The 25,518-nt window shown below is 47.1% G+C and overlaps 1 protein-coding gene and 1 non-coding gene across 2 annotated transcripts in view; both read left to right on the forward strand.

Annotated features, from left to right (window-relative positions):
• ALPK2 (alpha kinase 2) overlaps positions 1-25,518 on the forward strand; it is a 97,321-nt gene that overhangs the window by 39,265 nt on the left and 32,538 nt on the right. The gene's annotated exons all lie outside the window — the stretch shown is intronic.
• On the forward strand, positions 2,925-3,028 carry LOC118758114 (U6 spliceosomal RNA). Its single transcript, XR_004995541.1, has one exon. It is a non-coding gene; the product is annotated as a U6 spliceosomal RNA (small nuclear RNA).

Here is a 25,518-nt window from a genome sequence, read left to right on the forward strand (position 1 = left end):
GAAACACATCTGCTGTCTTCTAAGTGTCTTCAAAAAACTTCTTGGAAAAACAAGAATCTCAAAATTATTTTTCAGTTAAATAAACTTTTCTTATTAATTGTATTTCCTCAACACTTTTGAAGCAACCCCTGACATACCTGACACCCTCCCCAGAGGTCCTGGTTTTAGTAGGTCAGGGTCAAGGGTGCTTAGATATTGACGCCGATTAACTGTGAGGCACAACAGTAAGACTGTGGAAGACAGACACTGCCTAGGGCTCAAGCTTTACCGTGCCAGGCAGGGTACAAGCAAGCTGAAAGCACTTCTGCCGCGCTCTCAGGGATTCTAGAAAGCTTCCAGCAGAGTTCCTATGCTCTTAGCAAAGCAGCAAAGCCCAACTCATTTGAGATCATTTTTCTAATAGAGGTCAAGGGTCGTTTCTACACAGATTTCCTGCCCTGTTGGGATAGCTGCATTCCCAAGACACCTCACTCTGCAAAATCACACAGTGGGAGTGGTGTGAGCTTCTGCAGAAAGCAGCATTTCCAACTGGTCACTTAGCAAACAGAACTTTTGAAAATCGAAGACCAACAAAGTCAAAACATAAACTCACAGACTTACGTGGACAACCCAGGGAGGTGGCTTAGGCTGGCTGGAGATCGCCATGGTAGACCCTGTAACTGCACCAGTAGACATTCTAGGAATCCTCTCGGTAGTGCAAACCAGAGGACTAAGGGACAAACATGTGTCTCCAAGCCACTGTGGCTGTTGCTAAGCCAGGCCTGGGAGGCCATGCACACGCAGTAGATAACCAGACCTTCAGGGCAAGCTCCATATAAAATTGTGTTAAAATATACCTTTCTAGGGATTCTCTTTCCTGATTAAGATTCTATCACTGATTCCAACCATTCAGGCTCCCTCTACCCAGGAAACAGATGAACCCATACTGCATCTCTGTTACAGACCCTAGAGCCATTGCAGAACTCAGCTATTACACAGACATTCCATCATAAAGAGCTGCCCTGAGTTCCTGGATGCCTCCTGCTGCTCAGGTTCTAGTCGGTTCAGGGGCCTCAGGACAGGGTCTCCAAGTAAGGGCCTGGATTAAGTGCATTGGTGTCACCTGCTGAGGTACAGGTTACAAAGTCCTATGTCCCAGACTAGCTGAATTTGTGAGAAGTTGAGTGATTTTTGAGGGCAGTTAGAGCTGGGTTTAATTAGTCAGATCTGGGATGAATACAGTTTGAGGCATTTCCTTTAAGATTCTTGGGAGCTTGGGAACCACAAGACTTCTAGGGCTCCTCAAGTGTAGGCCCCCAAACAAACATACACTTTTTTCTAAAAATTTACTTATTTTTAGTGGGGTGGCATGTTTAAAGAGAGAAGGAGACAAAGATATTCTGTCCACTGGTTCATTCCTCAAATGGTCCCAAAAGCCAGAGCTGAACCAATCTCAAGCCAGGAGCCAGGAGTTTCTGCCAGGTCTCCCACACAGGTGCAGGGTCTCAAGGCATTGGACCATCTTCTTTTGCTTTCCCAGGCCATAAGCAGAGACCTGGATGGGAAGTGGAGAAGCCAGGACACAAACCAGCTCCCATATGGGATCCTAGCACTTGCAAGGGGAGGGTTAGCCAGTTGAGTTATCACACTGGGCCCACATATTTAGATTTTAGTTCTACAAATGGACTTCCACTACAGTCAGTATCACCTCATACTACCAAGACAGCCATACAAAGATCTTTTTCATTTTCTAAGTTGCAAATTATAAACAGAGTTGCTCATTTGGTCAAAACAGAAATTTTAATTTTGTGCAAAGGCTTTCTTACCTAGATGTTTATTGAGAAAACATTCACTATATCACCATTTTATTTCTGCATAACCAAGTAACTTGATTAAATGTTGGTTTCTGTGTAGCCCATTTTGCCCTAAGAGGAAAAAGGAAAGCTCCCCCAGTTTTTGTGTTGGCTCGCTGTCCTTGCAGCTTGTGTGTCACCTGTCCAGATAACTGAAGTAAGCACACATCCTGATTTATTCCAACTAATCCAAAACAGGTGTGCCATTTGCAGCTGAGTTTTATTTTGAGGAGCAGGAATTTGGGTGGCAGTAGGACAGCCTGGTAAGAGGAGGGTCCCTTGGCAGCTAGGACAGGAGTTTGTCCTGCCACAAATCATTTAACTCTGCAACAAATCTCTCGTCGTACCTTGGGTTGGAGTTGGGGATCAGTCATGCTTTTTTTTTTTTTTTTTTTTTTTTTTTTTGATTGTGACTTCAGATGAGCTTGTGTCTCTGAAATGTGGTGGAAAAAGCATGAAACTAACCAACCATTTACCAAGACAAATGCTGAAGCCATGGGAATCAGAACATGGCGGTAGTAGCCACAATAGATCAAGACAAAGAGCAAATGGGGTGGAGCATAAAGAATTAGACTCAATATGGGAGTTGGGTTTATGGTAGCAAGAATAGCCTCCCAACCCTCAGGGAAGAAATATTGTTCATTTTGAGACAGTTGGCCATCTTAAGGAAAAAAACATCTGTGCTTGCTATGGAAACCAAGTCAACACCCATCACAGAACTAAGTATTAAAATGCTGGACTAAAAATGCACGGGAAATTATTAGAAGCTATTTTTATAGCCAAAAGGGGTGAAGTCTCCTTGGAACACAAAATACCCCAAAATAAACAAATTGATAATTTTGGTGACACTAAATTAAATTTTTCTATGTCACAATAACAGCTAGAACCCTACAAATAAAATAAAAGGAAAGGCACAGATTGGAGGAAAATGTAGGAATATGTGTAATACATAAAGATTAATTTTCAAAGTATATGAGTGTGAAGTAATGCCCGAAAACAGAGATTGTTTTAAGTGTGAAGTCCATAGGATATTGTCAACAAACATAGAAGAAAGTGTTCAACTTCATGAATAGTTAGGAAAACATAAAATTTGTACTCGCTTCGTCTGCACATATACTAAAGTTGGAATGATACAGAGAAGATTAGCATGGCCCCTGAACAAGGAAAACATAAAATTAAAAGAATATAACATCTTTCACCCACCACACAGAGGAGGATGTCAATTTGAGATTCGGGGAAATGGTCCTTACCAGCAAAAGGACACTTTAGCAATATCTTTTTAAAATAAAAAAGACCTTACTCATGATGTAGCAGTTTCACTTCTCAAAATCTCATCTTGAGAAATGCTTGCCCAAGGCCCAAAAAGATATGCTGGCAAAATGGTTTGTGTAGGGCAACATGCATGGGGAGAAATGGCTAGATGGAGCATGACCTCTCAGACACAGCACGGAGGGAGAGGGATTCATTGTGAAACAGTGCAAACCACACATACCACTTATGCCGCCCAAACCAACCTAAAGCTGTGTGTGGCGTTGTCCATACAGAGATGAGTACACAGCATCATCAGTGATGAAGTCTGGAAGGGTAGGCACATACACCACAGTGATTTTTGGTGGGCAACTCCTTGGAGAGCAGCAGAAATCTCGCTGTCCTAGAGAAAGGCTTGACTCTGGTGCTGGTCCTGCCATTAAGCAGTGTTACCATCTCTGAGTGGTTTCTATTCTCCTCCTTGGGCCTCTGGACAGTGTTAAACACAAAGATCTAGAAGTTTCCTAGGAGCTGAAGTGCTGTGAACGTCTAACTTTGCATCAACTGCCAAAAAAAATATCAAAGTGAAAGAAATTGTCGTTCTCAGGTTGAGAAAAGATTTCCTAACCATAAAAGGAAAAACAAATCAATGAATCTGAAAATGTAAGAATTTTGCACCTAACAACTCCACCATAATCAGAATTTCAGAACAAATAAAAATTTAGGAAAGCACTTGTGATGTACAGGCAAGGAAAATGATGTGAGAAAAGAAAATTAGGTTAATGACAAGTGGGCGAAGGAATGAAACAAGTGGGCCAAGGCAAGGCACGGATCCCTCATCATTCAGCAGCTCCCTGCCTCTTCCCCGGGCTCCCCTCATTCCTTCATCCTCCCCTCCCTTTGTCAGTTTTCAGAGATTGTTCTTAAACTGATGATCTATCATGCTGAAAAGGCTGGCAAAAGGGAGGAGTCCAGGTTGGTTCAATATTGCTAAATGACACATCGACAATATTCACTAAAGTGTAAATTTTGGCCCAGTGATGAAGCTAATGAAATTATCAGCAGCGTAAGCAGAGCCATCTGGACAAGAATTCTCATTTTTACAGCATGATTTATAGTGAGGAAACATTGAGAACAATCTATCTGTTTAACAATAGGGACATGATGAGATGAAGTGAGATATGAAACTCTTGGGAACACTATGCAGTGCTTAAACAGTGCTTTCAAAATATTTAAGGATCTGAGAAAATGCTTGTAAGCAGATGACAAGGTTCTACATACAGTTATAAGCTGTCTCCTCCCTTGAGAGTTGTACGGTTTCATGAGAAAAAGATGAAGTTTCAGGCCTGTGGTCACACCCTTTGGGCACTGCTAGACCAGAAGCGAAATGCTTCGGACAGTGTTTTAATGCTGTTACGACTCACTGTGATTCTGGCCAAAATAAGTTAATCTCAGATTACCTTGTTTGTGCTTACTGAAGGCAACTGTCAAGACACTGATATTTTAAATGGAAATAATCACCATTCTCTGCTTTTAGTTACTTCATATTCCAAATACATTCTGGTCTTTCTGAAAAAGTTGTGTGTATATTTCAGTATGACAGCTTTTCCAAAGCATTTCAGAACTCTCCAAAAGTCAGCAAGAGACTTTCCTTCTGACCCCTGAGGGAAAGACTCCACCACCATGAACATAGACCCAGAAAGCCCCAGGAGACTTTAAAAATGAGCTACTGTTGTGAAACAACCAAACAAAAAAGGAAAACAACAAATATGGATGTGATTTCTTTTCTTAGTGGTTTCCTAGAAGCACATACAGAAAGACTGTATAAATATAAAATGCCAGATTCCCACGGAGAAAGCCACTCTGTAGTGTTTAGTGTGTTGATGCCTTGCAATGTACTAAGGACCAAGGAGACCCCGACAGATAATGCTGGTTAGGTGAGATTGTGAGGGTGGGAAGCCATGACAGGATTATTGTCCGTATGAAGAGAGACCCTGGAATGCTTCCTCTGGCTCTTTGCCATCTGAGGACACAGTGAGCAGTGGATAAGTGCAAGCCAGGACAAGGGTTTTTTCCCCAGCCACTGACTCAGAGAGTACCTTGATCAAGACCTTCCCAGCCTCTAAAACTATGAGCAATAGATGTCTCCTGTTGACACCACCTCCTCCTGGCATTTGATGGTGGTGGCCTGAGCTAAGACATAAGATCACCCTCAGAAATTACATTTACATGCCTTGGTAGTTTGAGAGCCATGTGATGCACTATGATGGAATCAACTACTAAAGACATCCCAATCATTCTAAAATAGCTTCTTGGGGAATACCTGCTGTTTGTTCACTGGGTGGCTTTAAGTTCTAAGGGGGGTGATGATACGATTGGGCTCACACGAATGACCACTGAGTAGAATGTTTTTCTGAAAAGGAGCTATTCACTGAAAACTAAGTAGCATGTCACAAAAACGACCTGTCTATTATTGTTAGGGAGCCCCAAACGAAAGCAGTCCAAGATTCACTTTCAGATCATTCCAAATACCTGGCCAAAAGCTTGCATTACCGGTGGGAGAAACAAAAGTGCTGTTGTTATCTGCAATAATAACAATAGTGGTGGTAGTAGCAGTAGTAACGACTCACTGAGTGTTCATATATTCCTGGCACATATTAATGGCATTTGGTGTTTTCTGTAATTCATATCACAAAACTCTGAGCTGGCCCACATCTACATAAGTGGCAAAACTGGCAATCAGATCAACATAGCATAAAACGAAGCAGGTAAGGGTTATGACGACCTCTGAATTTTGACTGAGAATAGAGTCACAATCACTCACATCAGAGAACCCCGTCAACTGGTCCCACCAAGTTACCCTATGATGTGATGTAACCGTTCCTGAGGCGGATCCTCCCGGTATGAGTCCCCTTGCTTCTCAGTCCATCTGGGAATTTCCAGCACCTAACAAAGTCCCTACTGCCTGAGAACTTTCTTCATGACCCAGGAGGTTGCCTGGCCCAAACTCTGGGTAGCATATCTGGGAAGTCAGGAAAATTCTCCACCAAAGAGGGATGGGAGCTGGCAGGTAATTGTTTCAACTTCCCTTCCTTCCTGCAGGACTATTTGAATGGGACAGTTCCTTAGCAATCCCTTAGAGACTGGATCCCTGGCAGGCACACAGCTGCCACATATTCAGGCATGCACTGTCCACCAGCTGTTTTTCCTCCCTCATTCACATTCCTCCTTTCTCCCCAGGCTTCATGGAATCCCTTCCCAATCCAACCACTGCATCCAAATTCTTGACTCAGGGTCGACTTTGGGGAGAATCTCAAACTGAGCCAGCTTCCTGAAGCTTCCCATAGGAGTTGACTTTTCCATCCTCCAAGAGATCATGGGCACTTGACCTTGGAGGATGCTGGTCCATTCCTGATAGTCTAGGGTTCAAATGTTGTTTATTTCAGAACATTTTCAAGATACCATCTCCCCCCATAACCTTCCAGTCTGCTGTGAGGATCTTATCATCTGCAGCAAAAGGAATGAGATTGAAGGTGATTGCCCTTGAGATGGGGAGATGATCCGGCATGCTCTGGATAGACCCATGTAATCACAAGGGTACTTGTAAAAGAGAAGACAGGATTGTCAGAGTCCGGGGGTGATCTGAGGGAGCCAGTCTGATGACTTTGAAACTAGAGGAAACCACTGTGTGCCAAAGAGCACAGAACATTTCTTTGAGTCAGAAAAAGAAGGAGAATTCTCTCCTGGGAGGAGTTCTCTTCCTAGGAAGAGCAGTTCCACTGGCACCTTCAGCTCAAATCCAACCCTCAGGTTGGATTTCTGACCTCTAGACAAGTGCAATACCAAGCCTTTGTTGTCCCGGCCACTGTGTTGGTGGTCATCTGTCGCAGCAGCCATGGGGGATGCACACGGACAGAATGGGTCATTGAAAAGGGACTTCAAAATGAGTGCAGACATCTTTCAGGTTTTCACTCCAGGAGTCAGAGAAGGGGCCCATGCATGATGCAGACTTTGCAAACTCTGGTTGTTGTCATCCTAGAAAATCAATGGATGAGAGAACCACAAAGGGAGTGGCAACCTGCCTAAGGCACTCAGGAAGCTTCGGAGATGAAAGCTAGGGTCAAGGATTCTACCAGTCCTGAGTCCTTCGAGATTGTGCCTGTCCCCAGAGTCACTGGGGTGTACTGGGCTCCAGGAGAAAACCTTCAGGAAAGGCCATGAATGCCTTGTCTTCAGGGAGGTCAAGGAGTAGGGCTGGCACCCAGGAGGCCATGGGCTGGCCAGGGCTTCTCACCCCCAACACTGCTGACATCAGGGCTAGAGAGCTCCTGGGCATGCGCAGCTTTCCTGTGTGTAGTAGGATGCTCAGCTGTGTTGCAAGCCTGTCATGATATCCTCCCCTCACACCCACCCCAGCTATAACTATGAAAATGTCTCTGGATCTTGTCAGATATCCTCTGGGGTTCAAGAGGATGAAAATCAGCTCCAAGCTGATCATCTCTGGTTGAATTCCACAGCCTCCTCCAAGGATGGGTCAGGGGAAATATCCTGTTGCTTCATTGAAAGCAGCTCTGTCCAACAGAAACTTCATGTTAGCCACACGCATGTGGAATTTTCTGGAAGGAATCCACAGGTTGTGCGGCCATCACCATGGTGCTGTTCCAGAAGGCTTTCAGCATCCTGCAGAGGAAGCTGTAAGTTCTTCCCAGCAGTCCCCTGACCAGCTTTCTGTCTCTGTGGATTAGCCCTTTTCTGGACATCTCAGACACCAGGGACTGTCGAGAATGTGGCTTTTATGGGTCTGGCTTCTTTCTCATAATATTTCAGGGTGACCTGTGTGGGAGCGTCTGTCGATCTTGCATCTCTCCATGGCTGGACATTCCAGCGCAAGCACACACTATATCCAGTAGACACTGGGTTGTTTCGCTTTGTGACTATTGCAGCGCTGTCATGAACATGCATGTCTGGGCTTTGGTGTGGGCACAGATTTTGAACTTTCTTGGGAAAATGCCTGGGCATGGGGCAGCCCAATATCTCGGTGTTGAGGAACTGCCATGCTGGCTTGAAAGCAACTGCATTACCCATTCTCCTACCAGAGGCTGGGCCACACAGGAGAACTTTTGCTGTGTTTGGAAGCTACGTTTTTCAAAAGTACAGGCATGGGGGAAACAGACTTTAGTAATATATTTGGTTAACTCAACACCACCAAAATATGGTTTCCATCTAAAAATTATGAGTGAGATATTTTACAATTTATTTTGCTATCAAGTCTTGAATGTCTGGATCATATTTTAAATTCATGACATATCTCAATTCCAATGCTAACTCTTCATGGGGGACACTTTGTTCTGTATTTACAGTTGATGAAGTAAATGGTTAAAGAATAGATTCACCCACCCCAATATTTCCAAAACTTAAAATTTTCCTAACCAAATCACACAGAACAGGTTTTTTAAAATTTTATACACCTATTAGTGAAAATGAAATAAAATTATACTTCACTTCCTTTGCCACACGTGGCACGTGTCAGGTGCTTGCTAACCACATCTGGCCAGAGGCTCCGGATTGGACCGCCTAGCTTGAAGTTATTTCTGTTGTAATTGTGGTTTTAAAAACCAAACCGCTGCAGGCCACAGCCTTGGTTTTTTTCCTCTCTAGCAGATCCAGCGACAAACTGGAGTCCTCTTTCTCTTTCTTGTAAGGAGACTTTTTTTAGAGCATTCTTAGCCTCATGGTGACACTGATTAGAGTTCCCTCCCACTGACCTGCCTCCACAGACATGGTCTCCTCCTCCTTGTGTGTGTGAGTGGGCCTTGGCTGGCTCATCATCATCTGGTGAGGTCCTGCTGAGCTCAGGGCTGTGCGTGATGCCACACGTCCATCAGCACGTATGGAATTTGACATGCCTAGCCATGTTAGGCACTATCAAATACAACAAACAAACAAAAACCAGCAAACAGCTCCTAAAGCCAGGAGTCCCCCAGCCTCTTAGGTCCCAAACCTTGCAAACTAATTTCTCCTGAATGGCTCTGCCACTGCCAGCCCCCCAGTCTAGGGCTTAGGTGTCCCAGTTGGCATCCTGGCAGCTCTGCCACTTGTTGGACAGGCCACACTGCATCTCTTGTGTCACTTTAAAAACAACATGACTCCCTGCCCAAAGGCCATCTATCAGGTTACTGTCAGCCTACAGGACAAAAGAGGACACATTCCAGGCATCTCTGAGGTCACAGGTCTTAGGTCTAAAGATCAGATGTGGAAGAGTAGGACAAGATTCTGTCCAGAGCTTTCAGCAAGCAGAGGCAGAGGGCTGCTGTGGGCAGGTGACCAGAGGGCAGGGATGCTGGGACCCAGGCCTTGCAGACCAGGATCAGGCAGGTCTGTGTTTCTCTTCCTGGTGAGCTTATCAAAGGGTAGTTTCGGCTTCTCCAATTCTGTGGGTCTGGACAGGAGTGTTGCAAGTCTACGCTTCCCATCAGTTCTCAGGGATTTCTGGTGACTGCACTTTGAGTAACAAGGGATTATGGCTTCTCCCTGCCCCCCCAACCTCCACCTCAGTCGCCCAAGAGGCAATCTTGTCTGACATAGCTTCAGTGGAAGTAGTTGCCAGGGGCTATGCTAAGCCCCTCTACTCATTGCTTTATCTTAACCACCCTGGGAGATTAATCCTATTCTTATCCTGGGAAGTGGAGAAGCCTTGCTTTGGACAGAGCCTGCCTGACGCCAGACCCTCATCTATAGCCATGATGTGGACTTGCTTCTCTGCTTCCATTTTAGGTCTGAGTTCCTTGAGCTCTCTTTGGGACCAAAATAAACTCACAGATCACTGTGGTTGCCTCTGGGGATGGGGACTGAGTCACTGAGTGGCAGGCTTGGCGACTGTCACTTTTGCTATATAGCTCAGGAATTTTGTATCATGCATAAATGGGCTACCTATTCAAATGAACTAATGAGTTATTTTTATAAATGAGCCCACAGTCTTCATCATTAGAACCCCATCCCAATAGGACAAGGGCTCTGGGCTAGGTATGACTGCCTTCCACACTGAGCAGTCAACATCACGGTGAGACAGTGGGGATGCTTGGGGGCCCAGTCTCCAGAACAATCTAGCCCTCACCTTCCTGCCAGGGGCTAAGAGCTCCATTTACCCATGGTTTATGAAGACTTTTCCCAGGCAGGTAGACCCTAGAGTAATCATTCAGTGGGTAGAAAATACTGGTTAGAATGGTGCTACTCAAAGCCAGCTGTGAGTGCTGCCAGAAGTGTGGTGTGAGTGGCATTGCATGGTGCCTACCTTTGATCCCCCATGAGATCCTGCATGGACAAAGAAATGACTTTAAAAGTCACTGGGCTTAGGCACTATGGGGATCCAGATATGACCTGGAGCTTTATACTATTTTGTAAAACTAGCCTAATGGCTGTGCTCATGAAATTGTCAATTTAATGTAAATTGTAACAGAATTCAGGTTAATTACCTCCATAGGCACCTTGCAAGTCAACATAATCACTAAGAAGGATTAACAGAAAGCAGCTTGGGCCTGACCAGCTTTCACTGGTCAGTTAAGTGTGCAGTATGATCAGCCATAGTTAAGAGTGCCCATATTAGAGTCTTAACTCAGTGGGACATATAAGGGCATTTCAAAAATTTTGAGGAAAAATGAAATTAAGTGATATTTATGTTTCTGCAAAATGTTCTGAACTCCATGCATAGGTTTTTCATAACACATATTTTTTCATGAACTTTCTTTTAAAAGTCAGTGACAGAAACAGGCAAATAGTGATCGCCCATCCACTGGTTCATTCTCTAGATGTCTTCAACAGCCAGGACCAGGTTAGGCCAAAGCCAGGGGCTAAGAACTGAATCTGAGTCACCAAGGTGGGTGGCAAGGACTCAAGTACCTGCAGCCTATCAGAGTGCACCTTAGCAGGAAGCTGCCTTGGAAGCAGAGCTGGGACTTGAACCCAGGTTCCCAGATACAAGGTGAAGGCATCTCAACTACTATACCAAATGCCTGCCCCACCCACAAACTTTTTAAAAGCTTCTTACATAAATGGATTTCAAGATTTGTTTTGCAGCAAAATGCTTATTCTTTTTTTTTCCATGAAATTTCTGAAGTGCTGTCATGTTACAGGAAGATAAGGTGCAGGATAGCTGGAACATGGCATGCACAGGTGGTAATGATAGGAAGGTGAGAAGCAGGGCTTGGCAGGGCTCGTCACTGGCCTAGGGAGTAAGGAAAACTCAAGTCAAATGCCAAATAACATCTTTCTGATCTTTCCAGTGTGCCTTGGGACGCCTGCACCCAGTCCCCAGAAAAAACACTGGACCAACATTCTTCCTTTGCTTCACATGGCACCTGTATGTCATTGCTGGAGAGCAGCCACACATACAAGGTAGTAGCAAACAACAGTCTCGCTGCTGGAGTGCAGCCAGCGTACAGGTGTGCATACAAGCTGTCACTGCCCTCTCCCTGGTGCCACTTAGAGCCACACATTTACAGATCACAGGACATGTCACCCGAGTCTTTTGAATGTCAGTATCCCCCATCCTGCATGGTGTGACAAGAGCCTCTGAGTTTCCTTATTCTGTCAGCCCTCTGAGGTCGCTGCTGGAGGTGACAAGTGTCCCGACTCCCTGCCCTTTCTCTGCTGCCCTAGGGGTCACCTATGCTGCAGGGTGCCACACAGCAAGGCCCGCTCTATCTCCTGTCCCTCCTATCCTGAAAGTGGTGAGCAGAGTACCCCTCCCCAGCTCCCTGTCTCCTTGCTTCCATCTCAAGGTAAGTGATTTTTCTCTGAGCCAGGGAGGTTGAGCACCTTCCAGTCTACGGTCAAAACACTCCTTCCCATTTTTAAAAAAGATTTATTTTTGTTCAAAAGGTAGAATTGCAGAGAGACAGAAAAAGAGATTTTCCACCCACTGGTTCACTCCCCCAAATGGCCACAGCAGCTGGGGCTGAGCCAATCCAAAGCTAGGAGCCACAAGCTTCTTCAAGGTCTCCCACATGAGTGCAGAGGCCCAAGGACTTGGGTCATTCTTCAGTGCTTTCCTAGGCCATAAGCAAGGAGCTGGATCAGAAATAGAGCACCTGGGGCTCGAACCAGCACCCATGTGACTTGCTGGTGCCACCAACAGAAGCTTAGCCTACTGTGCCTTGGCCCCCCAAATACTTCTTTCCAGCAAATATTTACTGCACACCTACTAAGTGCTAGATCCCTTTGGAGATGCCAGGGATACAGCCATGAGCGAGGCCAGGCCCCAGGCCTCAGGAAACTAACCTTGGAGGGAGTCACACAGTTTGTAAAGACACCTGCACTGGTATCAGGTGACACAGAGACAGAAAAAACCAGGTCAGGGGTAAGGAGGCATGTGACCTTAGAGATGGAGTAAGTGACCTCTAAGTAAGTCCCCTGAAGACCCTGTCAAGTCTCTGGGAGCTGAAGGATTCGGACACTTAATCTAGAATGCAGGCTGCTTCTTTCTTTTCTCTTCCCATCTCTCGTGGAGGCAGTGAGGAAGATCCCTCTCCATCTGCTTGGGGACGGAGCAAGCTGCTCTAGAGTGACATCCGTCAAAGACAGGTTGTTAGGAATTACCACCACAAACCTAAAACGCCAGATGCAGCCAGTCACACAGGAGATCTTATTCCCGCAAGAAAGGTGGCTGTGGGGAAGACAGAAAACAGAGAGAGTCTGAAAGAGAGTCTGATGGATTGTTCTCCAGTGGGAGACAGCCCAGGACCACTTTTCACATGGCAGAGTGATCCTGTGAGGGAAGTGGCCACCCAGGGTGTGCAACACGGGGCTTTTATGTATCTTAGACGTGGGGAATGGGGGAGATGGCAGCTCCTCACTGCAGTGTCATGATGGTGGGAGCTGATCTTCTGTGCAGACTCGGCATTTCAAACATTCCTGGAAGGGAAGGGAGTTTCTGTGTGACCTCAGTAAAGATAGCATTGAGTCCAGGGATGCTTTGTTTATGGCCACAGGGAGGCAGGAAGGATAGATAGCATAGGGATTTGTTCTGCTGCTTGGTGTTCCAAGCCTTGCGAAGTGTTCCTGGCTTGTGATAAGTTTCCTTGTCCCAAATGCACTCAACTCCTTCATGAGTTGCTTCTGTTCAGCCAAACATAAGTAATGGAAAGGAGAGAGCAATGTGCCTTCCCTTTACCTGGGTCAGTTCCACAAGAGGCCAAGCAAGGATTGGAGTGTATGGTGCTGAGATGACTGGAGGATCATAGTGCTAATGACTGAGGTATGCAGTTTGCCCTCTGCAGCTGACAGCACACAGGTGGACTAATCACTCAGGTCACTTGCAGCCCAAACAGCTTCTGTCCCCAGGTGAGACTCCCTGGACCAGGAGATGACAGCTGATTATGACGCATTCTGAGCTTGCAGCCCCATGTCTAGCCAGTTCCTGTCAAGCCTAGTCCCTTGGACCCTGGATGGGTATCTAACCTTCAGTATTCCTTTCCCAGGGATGCTCTAACAATGACCTTCAAATGAGTGCCTCCAAACAACAGACACGTGCTCTCTGACAGTATGGGGAATGGAAATCTGAAATCAAAGTGTGGCCAGGGTCAGTGTTTCCTAGGAAGAACCCCTTCCACACCTCCCCTAGGCTTTTGCCCGTGGCTGGCAATCTTCAGCTTTCCTTGGCTTGTAGCCACATCACTCCATGTTCCACCTCCATCATTACATGGCCTCCCATTGACTGTCTCTCTTCTGGATCTTCTGGCAAAGACACTAGTTACAGGATTAGAGCTTACCCTAATGGGCCCAGAATGGCCCCATTCTAGTGGGATTGTGTCTGCAAGGCCCTATATCCAAATAGGGTCTCATTCAGGAGTACCAGAGGACTTGGATGTATCTTTCATGGATATATCTTTTGTCCTTTCACACTCTTGGTTGTTCAGGATCCATGCTTTTATCTGGACATAGCAAGAGATTTTCTTCTGGCCCACTAATAACCTCTCCTTGCTGAACATCTGCTGGCCCTAAGTCTTGACCACCGAGGTGAATGCTGGTTTGCAGTAGATGAACACTTTGGTGAAGTTCTTGCCCAGAATCCAGGACCAGGCCTGGAATGCAAGTATTTGTTGAGTAAAGGAAATGAAGGAATGAGTGGGTGTAAATGCATATGCAGCAAATGAATTAATTTTGTAACTTTCCCTGATGGCACGGGTCCCTCCACCTCTTCCCTGAAGTGGAATGGGTTTCTTCCATCACACAATATGCTATGATGTTTACTGTATGCTGTAGTCATTTCTCTTCCCAGCTGGGATGTTATTCTATGAGCTGGGTCTGATTCATCCTCTGAATGTGCAGGAAAAACACCCTGTCTGTCAACGTGTGCTGAGTTGAACCAGACTGCGTGAAGAGAGAGCAACCTGAAAACTCCCTCTGCCCTGCCTCCTGTGATGGACTGCCAGCACCAAGGCGGCAGAGCCCAGGGTGGGGGTGAGAGGGGGGGTGGGAGGCAAGGTTGCACATTCTGTAAGTTCCCCTTTCTGCTGAGGTATGACAAATTATCTTTCTGAGTCAGCACAGGTATTTTGATACTACGTACAGATTTGGGGCTTTTTTTTTTTTTTTTTAAGTAATGGCTTAAAAACAAGTGCCTTCATGCTTACCATCAAGCTGATGAGGTTGGGCAGGAAGACAAGCAGCCTGAAATCACTTGGCTTTCACCTCCTCGATCTCTGGTTCAGGGCCTGCAGCTGACAGCAAGTGCAGGGCCTCCACAGGCACCATGCCTGCACTCTCCATCGGTACATGGGGAGCCCTCATAGTTAGGATCTTTCCCCAGAGATGATGGCAGGCTCCAAGAGATAGACTCTTGGCTGCCCTAAATTCCACACTCTGGATAAGCTTTGTTCACTACAACTGCTAGCTTAGACTCAGCTTCCCTGGAGTTACTCTACTGCTGGAAGATCCTTCTAGATCTTTCTATCCTAAGTCTACACCACCAATTCAGTGCCAAGACCATGAGGAGCAAGGACAGTGGTGTTTGCTGGGGAAAGAGGGAGTTGCTGTGTGGGTTCAACAGGGCTTATTCCTTCCCAAAGTCTAAGTCCACCTGGAACCTCAGAATCTGTCTTTATTTTTAAAAAGAGCTCTTGGTTGAGATGTTGGGAGGAGGTCTTAGTGGATCGGCATGGATCTCAAATACAGCCACTGCTGTCTTTCTGAGAAGATACATACAGAGGGAAGGCAGCCACAGAGGACAGATGCAGACTTTAGAGTGAAGCAGCTTCAAGTCAAGGTCTAGTCGGGGTGGAAGGGAGCTCCCAGAGCTGGAAGAGGCTATTGAGATACCTTTCCAAAGCCCTTTTCAAGGGAGTGTGGCACTGGGACCACCTGGATTTTAGACTCCTTGAGCTCCATAACTGAGAAGACAAGTGCTTTGTGTGCTAAGTCACCCAATGCGTGGGTGCCAATCAAGGATGCGCCAAGGGCAGCCATAGAAACAATGTCTTCCCATTTTTGCCACCAGGACCTTCATACCCCATAGCCCAGGAACTGGGTTTTGGTTTTGGCTCAGCAAGACACTGATCCCTCAAGTTGAGCTTTGGGAGAGGAAGGAGGCGCTTTGAATCACCTTTGTTATTGCATCAATTCTACACCTGCAGAGTCAAAAAACAAAAAGTATGAGAGCTGGGCCAGTAGCCACCCTCCCTGCTGGGAGACACTGCAAATCCCTAAGACAGGAGACCTTTGGCTTCTTCCCTTTTGAGGTTGGGGTTGGGACTGGGGAGACGGGGATGGTGCCTCCTCTACCAGTGTGGATGACACCTTCAGGAACATCAGGTGCAGGGGCAGCAGTGCTGAGGTGTGGACATTCCCTAAAGTGGAAGCAGGATTAATCAGAGAGAACGTTTCCTCAGGCTCTATCCATCCCCAAGTGCCTGTCTGTGATGGGGGAGACGGAGCCATTATCGGGAAAAGGAGACCAATGGCAGAGACAATATAGAGGAATTGCAGGGACACTCACAGCTGAGGTGTGATGTGTGTACATTTTCAAACCACCCAATACAAATGCAGTGCACGTTTGGCCTCTTTAGCTCACATCCAAGCATGGACACACAGCCATCCTTCTCCCTTAGTTCTTGAGACTTTCCCCACCAGCCTCAGCTACCCAGAGCATCTCTGTGAACCGTATACCTGCATTGGTGCAGTAACTGTGGTCTCTTGCACCAGGGTCTTCCGCACCTCACCCTCCTGTTTTACCTTTGAGGTGCCTCATCTTTACCATGAGGTACTTCAAACTTTGCCCTGCAGTCACATATCACAGTTTGATGACTCTGTGCCCAACGGGCACCACACCCATGCGTACTACCCAGCCACGGTTGGGATAGTTATGTTGTCTTCAGGGCAGTCCCTATTTGAAATGTCAGTTGCTCATGGTTCAAAACAAAAATGTTTCTCTCCACAGGCTTTGGCTTAGGTTTCAGGAAGGCCAGGGCCAATCAGCCACCAAATCAGTGGTGATGACGGGAGGAGCTGCCCAGGAGCCACAGCCTGGAGCTTTCAGCCATGACACGAGTGGGAAATCACAGGCCCATGGAGAGAAGAGAAGCCAGGCTCATTACCAGCTAGATGGACACCCACTTCTTTGAGCACCCACCAATGACAACAAAACTGACCCTGTCTTCCTCCCGTGATCTCAGCTTTTGGGGGGAATTTTGTTTCTCCTGCCAAAAGGCACTGTCTCTAAATCAAATCAGGCAGCTGTTATGCCCTAGTTATGGTACTCGGCACCCCATGCCTCCGTTGTTTTCACTGTCTAAGGGAGTGTGATCAAGAAGCCAGCCTGAGGACAGAACTTGCATCTGACTTGGGAGAGGACACGCATGGGACATGAGGGGGCTACCAAGCCCAGACTTGTGCGATCTCCTCATTCTTGGGTGAAGGCACGTGACAAGTAGGCGCCCTGACTACTATTTATGTTTATATTCAGATTTTCCGAGTGCCACACACCACCCTTGCGATGTGCTTTGAAGCCCACGCTGAGTAGGCAAAGTACTAGTATGTAACCGTGACAAGTATTTCCTGTTTCTAAACCTTACAAGAACTTGCTCTGTGCAGCATACTGTTGTAGGTGCAGTACGGTAATTGCTACTACCTTGGTTTTGATTTTGCTCACAAATTCTAGAAACTGTAAAGAGTGATATTGACTTGAAAGTCCTCTCCTAGAACCTACGATTTAATTTTTCCTCTTATTATCCAGTCTGAAATCTGCAGTGAAGTTTCAGGCTGTGGGACGAAAACAACACACACCACTCACTCGCTCCACTTTACGGCCTCCCACAGGGATTCGTTCTGAGGTTCTGTGGGCCCTGAGGAGGGAACCCGGGGGCCCAAGAGGGCCTGGAACTCCCCCCAAAATAACAGCAACACTGTGTAAACAAAGTGAGATTTTTCTGGGATAGAAGCCTTAATTGTTCTCACTCTTCTAATAGATCTGTCCCTTGCGAAGTGTTAGCGATGACCCTGGGGGCCTGTGACCACTGGTCTGTTGTGTGGCCATGACACTGCCCATTGACATGGACTCAGTCTATGAGCCTCCAGGACTCCACAAGGTTGGCCTCATGCCTGTGTGACACCGGTGAGCTGGGATCAGAAGGGAAAGATGGACAATTCAGAGGAGGGAGAGGAAAAGGGAGGAGGGAGAAGATGCCAGAACAACACTGTGGGGCCTTCCAGGCCCTGTCTCCTCCCTGCCGTTCTCTGTGGTCCCCAGGGATCCTTCCTCATCAGTCTGCATATGGTGACATGTTGTGTACTTTCCCCCTGACAACTCCCATCATCAACAGGGACCATCAGACCTCAAGGCGCTAGAGGAACACCAAGTGAATTGCGAGGGTTAAGCCCCAAGTCCACGTTCCTGTTGTTGTCCCAGTGGCAGGTCATCCACTGAATACCTATGCATCAGTGGGAAACCAGAGATGAGAGTTGTCCTCCAATCTTCTGATTTGCCCATGGCAAAAACAGATTCAGGCTCCTTGCTTCCCGGAAGCCACTGTGCAGGTAGGGTAGGCCCAGACCCACGGGCCATTCCCTCTTCACTGCTCTTCTCCAGGTTCCTCCCACCTCCTCAGCCATGTCCTGCGCTCACCAAGCCACAATGACCAGAGCAGCACTTCAAAGACCATTCAGAACTGCTGAGCAGAAGGCAGGAGAATCTGTGGGTCCAGCAGTCTCCTAGTGTGCTTTATATTAATAAGTGTGTCTCTCTCATTTTGTGGCCAAGTGTCAGATGTAGGGACACAATGAAGGGTTAGTGTGTTGGTCCATCTGAACCAACATGTGCTAAGGGCTATGCTGGGCCTGATGAAGAGTACTGATATTGGTACTACTGCTACTTACTTCACACCCTTGAGATGCACCAAGCATGCTTCCACTCTGGAGTCCTACACTCCCACCGCACAACCAGGCATAGCCCTCACTGAATACATCAAGCCCCTGAGCTTAATGGGATAGAAGTCCTAGGAAGCCAGTCTGCTTGCAACCCAAGATCAAGTTGGTGTTTCAGCAGAGCTAGATCTTTCCCAAGAAATCAAAATCAGGTTGGGACGCTGGGTGGCTAATGATTTCTGGCTCCAAAGTGGGAAGTGTGTTAGGACTGGGTTTCAGGATGGGGAATTTCGTCCGAATAGTAAGTGAGGAATAGTCCTCTGTGTTACTATGTGTTCTGTTCACTTTCACAGCCTTTAAGTGAAACTTTTTCTGGGCAACCAGACAACTCCTAAAAATAAACTCAAGTTCCTGAAATACTCAGGTTTGCCTTTAAGCTTTTGCTGGCTGGGTCCTGGTTGTCTATTTTCAGTCCCACGGCCCCAGGTGGTATGGATTGGATCTATTGGATGATGAATGACCTAGTGATGCCTGCTGTGATGGTCTCAGCAGATATTTGGGAAAGGTTATCTGTGGGCATGACTACAGCCACCCAAGATGGATGGGGAGTGGGGAAGATCTCCTCTAAACATTCCTGGAACCACAGGGAAAAATTGATAATGTGTAGACAGCCCTGGAAGGACACGCTACTACTCATGGCCAGTTCAGAGAAGGAAGGAAAAAACATTAAAAGAACATCAGGGAAAAAAAAAAAGGAGTTGGAGAAAGAGAACTACCCCGTGGTAGGATGCCTTTGCAATGGGAATGTTGCCCAGCTGAAATGATGGACCAAGTTGCCTGGGTCTCCCTGTCTCCTGTTCTCACCTTTGGCCTTAGAGCCAGGGCTCCTCTCCTTTGGTGCCCCAAGTTCTCGAATTTCCCCACCCCCTTCACACCACCCCTACTTCAAGTTCACCTTGCCTCAGGCCCTTTTGATCCCTTGGCATCTCCACCAGCCCCTTGAGCCCTTTCCCAGAGCCACACCCCTTGCCCTTCGTGGCTCTGTCCTTCAGTCTAATCCTTACCAGAAACTGCCCAGTGCCCTCTGGAGGGTGACCACTCAGACCTGCTCCTCCAATTCTTTGCAATGTGTTTTTTCTCTTGTATCCTGTAGGGTGCTATTAGCTCCTGTTAACAAAATGGCCTGGGAATAGCAGTGAAAGTTGGAAGAGCTCTGTGGTTCAGGAAAAGTGTGGAGGCAAAAGGTCTCACTGGCTCAGGGCTGCCGGCCAGCTCCCAGCTTCCTCCTCTCCTCCTGCCCCACCTTTCCTTTTTGTGCTGGCTGCCCCAGTGCTATAGGGAAATGGTGACCAAGAAGACAGCTTCCGTTCTTATCTCAGGTAGATCAAGAGTTTCCAGTGGACAAGGCAGTGAGCAAAGCAAGTTATTCAAGTCGGAACCCTCCTGCTACGGCAACCAGGAACGGGATTCCTAGAGAGGAAGACCCAAGCACCTGGTCGAAGTGGGGTCTCTCAAACACAATTTGGGGAACAGTCAATCAAAGGGTGGGGACAAAACCCACAAGAGGGCTGGATTTTTAATCCTGTCTAACCACCCATGATAAAACAACAACAACAAAAATGGGATAGGTAACATTTTCCTATTCTCATGATAAAACTACAAACTCTATCGTAAGATTGGCATTTTGTCTTTCTAAAGGCAACTCCTGGGCAGAAGCAAGCATCTTGTATACTTTCAAGGGGACTGCCCCTTCTCATTCTGCAGGGACTGTAGCTCATGTAGTCTTTATACAAGGACTGGAAGTTAATAGCTGCAGCACCAGCGTCTCATTGTGATGAAAGGAAGAAGGGAGCAGACAAGGTTCCCTCCCACCAGGCTGCACCTGCTATGGTTTAAGTATGGCCCAGAAGCACACGTGCTAGAACCTTAATCCTCCAAATCAAATAACCATTGTGTGTGTGTGTGTGTGTGTGTGTGTGTGTGTGTGTGTGTGTCGGGGGGAACTAGGGGATAACTGGGTTTAGATGAGGTCCTGAGGGTGGGGTTCTCATGATGACATATGTGGCTTTATGTCAGGAAGACATGCTACATGAGGTAGCATGTTTGCTGTGCCTTCCCATGACCTACATGTTTAATGCAACAAGAATGAAAACCAAACAGATGCTGCTGCCATGTTCCAGTAGCAGCCTGGCCATTTCATTACAGCAACAATAGTTTATGTAAGGAAAGCAAAGTTTCTCCGAAGCCCTCAGTGAGTTGCTGGCACATCTCACCAACCCCTTTGTCCTCACCCAATTCTGCAGGAGGCTGGCAGAGTGTGTGACTGTGCAGCCTCCTTAGAATGCTGCTGTTAGTCAGCCAACGGTGTGTGCCATCAGCCTCCCATCATGGGTCCCAGAGATACAAGGCAAGTATTCACCAAGTATCTGATAATTGGCACACCATCTTATCATTAGGAGAGTGGTGTTGGTAGAGGAAGAAGATGACTCAGAACTGATCTTTTCACTCTCTATTCCGCTCAAGTGCTCTTGGTCAAGTTCCATCTATCTGGCCATCGGCTCAACTTGTCACGAATTCTTATTTATCTTTCCCATGTACATTTTGTCTCTTCAGCTGGACTGATAAACTCCTGGAGGGCAGATCTTATTTCACACTACCTTCCATTGTGAGGGATTGGAATTATTAGCCTGTGATTTGGTGGCATCCAAGACACTGTCCCTCATGATGACAGCGGAGCCTGGACAAAGAGACAGAGTGCCTCTCCCCTCACTCCATGACATGCACACTTAGGAGGTGTGGCTTTTGGAAAAGCCAACCCATGCAAACAACAGTGTGTGACTAGAGGCACAGAGAAGGAATTTGGTTGGAAACTGCTATGCTAAGCGAGTGTGAGCTTTCAAGCTTAATGCTGCTCTCAAAAAGGAGTTTGTAGCTGTTACTCAATTTGCTGTACCATTTCCCTTGCTGGTCTTCTTTGCTATATCTATTTATTTTTTTTAAAAAAAATAATGTGGGCCCCTTTCCTTTCTGGGCTCTTCCACGTGAGTAGCACACAATCCCTGCCAGCAACAGGTGATCACACTGCGTTTCAGAGGCACCTTGCAGCCCCAACGCACAGTGTCTCCAAGCCTAGCAGTTTTGGGCTTGGATTAAAGGCAGTTCCCAGCTCTTTGTGGATTGGCAAGGGCTTTGCTGCCAGCCAGAATTGGCTTGAATTCTGGCTCTGCCATTTGTTGCGGGCCCTGGGGATGGGGCTCCACCCCTAGATTCCACTGACCCGGTACTTAGCTCTCTGCTGCAAATTCACCCCTCAGGACCTAACCTGGGCTAATGGAGCCAACGCCTCCATGTCACACTTTCTCAGTGGAAGGCACTGGAGTGCCCAGTAGGAGGATGTGGATTCCTGCTATTTCAGCACCACGAAGCCTGTCTAGACACAAGGCCACAGTCTGGTCCTTCCTGCCGCCCTCTCTGCTTGGAACCATGGCTTCCATACTCTAAAGGCCCCCTCCCTTCTCCAGGTGAAAGAACTTTTTAAAATATGTGGGGAAATGGAATTTAAAGTGCAAATTTTTTTGGTGAAAAATAGTATTTCAAAAATGTGCAGTTTTTTATGCATAGTTTTTCATAGTCTTTCACTGATAATGCAACTGGCAAAGCAGCAGAGGATGGTCCAAGCCATTGGGCCCATATACCCACATGGGAGACTCTCTTCCATAACTCCTCTCCATAACTCTTCCTTTCAGAGCAACAGAGAAACATATTCTTTTTGGAAGATTTTTTATTATTATTATTTGAAAGGCAGAGTTGTAGTGTGAGAAGTAGTGTTGCACAGAGATATCTTTCATTCACTGGTTCACTTCCCAAATCACCACAATGGTTGGTGCTGAGCTGGTCTGAAACCAAGAGCCAAAAGCTTCCTCCGGGTCTCCTACATGGGAGCAGCGGCCCAAGGACTTGGCTGTCCTTTTTTGCTTTCCCAGGCCATTAGCAGGGAGATAGATCAGAAGTGGAACAACCAGGACTCTAACTGGTGTCCACATGGGATACTGGCACTACCAACAGAGGTTTAACCTACTAGGCTATGGTACTGGTCAAGGTGGGGATCAGGTGGTGGCAACAGAAGAATCTTCCATTTGCTAGCTCACTGCTCAAATAGCTGCAACAGCCATAGCTGGGCCAGGTCAAAACCGAAACCCAGGAACTCGCTTGAGGTTGCGCTCTTGGGTCATGGGGGACCGTATACGTGGGCCTTTTCACTAGTACTCAAGGCATACCAGCAGAAAGCTGGATCCGAAGCAGAATAGCTAAGACCAGAACGGACACATGGATGTCAGTGTCACAGGCAGGGCCTTGACCTTGACCAGACCGGCTCCAAGCTTGTATTTTGATTCCGTTTTCCCACAGGCTTTCTACAGTGCCCTCGTACACCTGATGCCTCGTCTGCAGCCCTACCCCAACACACAGATGTGAGGGCTTCACTCCCACCTGGCGGAGCCTGGACGTCACTGCACACTTGTGCTGTCCATGGGATGCCTGTCCCGTCCTTGAGCCCAGAAGGGAGGTCCACTCCTCACGCACTGCTCCAACATCAGCTCTGGCCTGGATAATCCCGCCAACTTGCTTGCTGTGTGATGGCCTATCCGCTGCTTCCCCAGCTAACTCTGAGCACCCTCCTAAATACCTTCTCTCATCTAGTGGCTTGAGTGAGAGACTCTTACGCCTTCTGGAACTCTTCTGCCACCATTCATAACCCTGTCCTTATCAGACGCCCCTCATATAACCAGCTGTGTGTTCTGTGCCAGCCGATGCCCCTCCCTGGCAAACAAGAGATAACAGCATCTTTACTTACGATCTATTTTATGGACCGAATGGGAAAGTCTTGCCAAAGCACACAGCTCATGGCCCTGCTAACCGGCACTGCTCTATTTTCTATTTGTCTAGACTGTGTATTTTTTTGTTTTCACAACGAACAAGGGAAACCAACATCTGGGCATGCCTTCTGGGCACCAGGCGCTAGGCCAGGAACTTGACAGGACAGCGCTGATGTCTATGTGGTTAGCCCGAGAGGAGCAGACGGAAGGGTGAGAGAGGCCAAAGGGGTCACCTGGGGTCACTCGTGCTGCATCAGGTGAAGCTGGGCTACAGACAAAGGCGACTGGTCCTCCAAGTACACACTCGAGGCACTACAGTGGGCTCCTTGCAGGGCTCCAAACCGGCCTTCTTTGCACCTGGATGAGAGCAGCTTCCCCACATAGCGAAAGCCCCTGAATCTCACCGCAATCTGTGATGGGCACAGCCGAGCAGTGGGAGAGCCATTAAGTAATGACTTAATCAAGAGGTCTGCTCCTGAAAGAAAGGTCTGACTCATCTGAGAGGTGCAAGTCTGTGGTTTCCCTCTCTGTGTGAGCAGAATGAGGACGCAGGAGCTGCTCTTGGAACTGGTAGGTGCTGCAGGCCCCTGCACACATGTCCTGGGCTTGTAAATGCTCTATTTGGAGAAAACAGTCTCATTGGTTCAAGTCAAATTTACAGAATTGTACGACAGTGGGTCAACCACGTGGCTTACTGCTTAGAGAGAATTTTCAAATTCCAGGAGTCTTCATTAAGTCCACTAATATTTCCTAGGTGCTTAAAACACTGTGTGGTATATAATGGATGCCCATGAACTGTTTGTTGAATGAGGGGCCAGCCTCATGGCACAGCACAGTAAGCCACTTCCTGCAACATTGGCATTCTATAGCAGAGCGCTGCTTTGAGGTTTGGCGTCTGTTTCTAACCCAGCTCCCTACTCATGCATGCTGGCCCAAGTACTGGGGCTCCTGCTGCCCACATGGGAGCCCTGAACGGAGTTCCAGGCCTGGCTTCCACCTGCACTAGCTCTGGCTATTGCACCCATTTGGAGAGTAGACAGGTAGATAGAAGTGTTCTTTCTCTGTTTTTAGTTTATTTATGTATTTGTTGGATAAGAAGTAAAGTGACCAGAGCTTAAAGTGGTCCCCACTTGGGGATGCTGGTATCACAGTTGGTACTTTGACCCACTACACAATATCAGAGCATGCTCTGTCAAATAAGTAGTAAGCAAATAAATCTATCCTCAAAAATGTTTGTTGAATGAATTCACACGGCCAGGGAGCCAATCTAAGGGCTTATGTGTCTGAGGGGAAGGCTTCAGTAGGCTATTTTGAAGTAACGTTTCATTTTATAAGAAACAGTGGGAACAAGGGAAAATTCCTTGACAGTGACACTATGGTGACAGATTCCAGCGACCAAACTCATCCCACCCCAGACACAGCCCTCCTGGACCACCTCTTCTGGCTGTCAGTCCACTTTGCAGGTGTAGTGGTTGTCGTGATGAGGGCAGCACCCCTTGGCACATCCTAAGCGTCACAGTGGCTGTATCAGTGGGGCCTGTGGAGAACACTGTCTAGTGCCTGGCAGAAAGTTCCATGTGAGCAAGCGTCTCCAGAAATGCCTGTTGGTACTGATTGGCACGCTGATGATAACAAGACCTTAAAATAAACTGACCTAATAAATAAATAAATAAATATAAAACAACTGACACAGATCGTGGAAAGTCTTGCAGGATGGAAAGGCCTGAGAAGGGATTTCTACAAACCTTCTCTGAAGGAGAAACAGTTGGCCATGCTGATGGCCAATTCTAATGCCCTTACCTCACTCAATGCCCATTCCCGGGAAAGGTGCCTCTCTCTGCTCATTAAGAACATGATTAGCCAGCAAGCTCTCGTCTCAGTGTGACGAGCTGCGCTCACTGACACTGTAAGTATCATTTCATCTACAACCATGTCACTCATCCTCCTGGAAAGATACACACAGCTCTTACTGTGTCCTACTTGATTAAATAAACGAGTTGCTATTTGATTTATTTTACACTTTGTTCCTGAGTGTGTATGTGTGTGAGAGAGACAGAGAAAGAGAGACAGAGGGGGAAAATGAAATAAATTTTATAAATGATGATGACTGGGAAGCGTTCTGCTTCCGACAGCAAATTTGACCTTTGACCAAGAATCTCCTGGAGCTGAGTACTGAAATTGGCGGGTCTTTCAGGAAGCCCCTGGTACTT

The sequence above is a fragment of the Ochotona princeps genome, chromosome 18, assembly GCF_030435755.1.
Source record: "Ochotona princeps isolate mOchPri1 chromosome 18, mOchPri1.hap1, whole genome shotgun sequence".
In the NCBI taxonomy this organism is placed as follows: domain Eukaryota; kingdom Metazoa; phylum Chordata; class Mammalia; order Lagomorpha; family Ochotonidae; genus Ochotona; species Ochotona princeps.